Here is a 2,073-nt window from a genome sequence, read left to right on the forward strand (position 1 = left end):
GTTTGTGCAGATTTTCCCTCTTGCTTTAGTCCAGTTTTTCCTCACTATTCTCCTTTCTCTATGTTTTGGAATGGTAATGTAGATCCTATGTTGGAAGTATGTAACCTGTTTTTTGATTTTGACTTTATAGGACTTTATAAGAGATTGCATGAATCTCAAAAGAGACTTTGAACTTTGGACTTTTAAATATTGTTGAGACTGTGATAAGAGTATGGGGACTTTTGAAGTTGGACTAAATGTATTTGCATTATGTTATGGCTACAAGCCTTATGGGAGCCAGGCCCCGATAGACTCATGTGTTTGAATGCTTGGCCCATAGGGAGTGGCACTATTAGGAGGTGTGGCCTTGTTGGGGGAAGTGTGTCACTGTGGAGGCAGGCTTTGAGGTCTGTTATATATGCTCAAGCTAGGCCTAGTGACACAGACTCCTTCTGCTGCCTACAGATCAAGATGTAGAACTCTCAACTCCTTCTCCAGCACCATGTCTGCCTGCACACTGCCATGCTTCCTGCCATGATGATAATGGACTAAACCTCCAAAACAGTAAGCCAGCCCCAATTAATTGTTTTTCTTTATAAGAGTTGCTGTGGTCATGACGTCTCTTCATAGAAATAGAAACCCTAACTAAGACAATTTGTGGTAGATTATGTGGTTTAGAGGATGTCTGCATCTGTCATATTTGTTTCTGTTACCTTTGTTCTGGATTCAGAATTTGGTACACAATAGACATCCAGATAATTATTTGGTTCCATCTTTATTTGGTTTGACTTGGAAATGTGCAGAAAGTAGCTGAGTAAGTAGATGGAAGAGAGGAACTCAGAGTAGCAAGAGTGACACATTTGGGAGAAAATTGATGTTATAGGGTATACTGGTGATATGATAGCATTTAAGGAAAAGGATAGAGAAGGGTTTAAGCTACATGGGCATAAGCTCCAGTGTCAGTGGAGCTTTGAGAATGGTGGGTCAAAGGCTGAGTGCTCTCAGTTACTGCAGAGGACTAGAGTAAGAAGGCAAAGCTAGCCGGGCGGTGGTGGCGCACGCCTTTAATCCCAGCACTCGGGAGGCAGAGGCAGGCGGATCTCTGTGAGTTCGAGGCCAGCCTGGGCTACCAAGTGAGTTCCAGGAAAGGCGCAAAGCTACACAGAGAAACCCTGTCTCGAAAAACCAAAAAAAAAAAAAAAAAAAAAAAAAAAAAAGAAGGCAAAGCTAGTATGGCCCAGAAAGGGACTGCACAGGAGATAGAAGCTAGTGAGATGTCAGTGGACTAGGGTGAGTGTAAATATGAAGCCCATGATTCTTAGGTTAATAGGTTGGCGGGGATGGAGAAAAGACAGAACTCTATTCTGCAGTTCTCCATTGAAAAACTGACAGTGTATGTCCCAAAATACCACTCAGTGTGGTGGGGCAAATGCACAGGTTTTATGGCTACTCTCTGTAAGTATTTACAGAATTTATTCCACCCTGTACAAAGGTGGAATTAGTGTTATAAACCTGTATGTTCCTGTTGCCCAGTGTTTCCACAGGTAGTCAGAATATGGCCTTTCTCATGTAAATCTCCACTTGTATTCTCCCATTTTACCCCCCATCCTGGAGTTACAGCAAATCTTAAGTGGTAGCATTTTTGAACAAACTCTATTATATATCTCCACCTGATAGGTTATTTTAAGAATGTAACTCTGTTAGTGTTATCACACCTTGAATAAGCAAAAATATCCCTAAATATGACCTGTTTTACAGTATGTGTTTAAACTTCCCTGATGGTTCATTAAAAAACAAAATTCTTTTTTAAGTCATGCTGTAAACAGGATCCATGTTTTATTTAGTTAGTAACTTGTAAATCACTTGTTAATAAAGAATCTGCTTTGTAGTTTGCATTTTAGCTTTGCTTATCTGCCTACCTTTATCCCCATCCAACTGCCAGAGCAGCTTTCCTGAGGTTTGTTCAAACATTGTTATTCTTACTGTGTTTATGGTTTCTTGGTCATTTATTATTTCTTTAGTAACCCTTTTTCCCTCCCTGTTTCCTTCTCTCTCCCCTCCCCTTCTCTCCCTCTCTCTTGTCTTACTTTGTAG

General features: G+C 40.6%; 1 long non-coding RNA gene across 2 annotated transcripts in view; it reads left to right on the forward strand.

The window, feature by feature from the left end:
* Positions 1-2,073, forward strand: part of LOC107402435 (uncharacterized) — a 51,219-nt gene that overhangs the window by 6,653 nt on the left and 42,493 nt on the right. For both annotated transcript variants that reach the window (XR_013043552.1, XR_013043553.1), the window contains exon 3: positions 445-543. This is a non-coding gene — a long non-coding RNA (uncharacterized LOC107402435). The remainder of the gene's footprint in view (positions 1-444; positions 544-2,073) is intronic.

Source organism: Peromyscus maniculatus, chromosome 11 (genome assembly GCF_049852395.1).
Source record: "Peromyscus maniculatus bairdii isolate BWxNUB_F1_BW_parent chromosome 11, HU_Pman_BW_mat_3.1, whole genome shotgun sequence".
NCBI classification, from domain to species: Eukaryota; Metazoa; Chordata; class Mammalia; order Rodentia; family Cricetidae; genus Peromyscus; species Peromyscus maniculatus.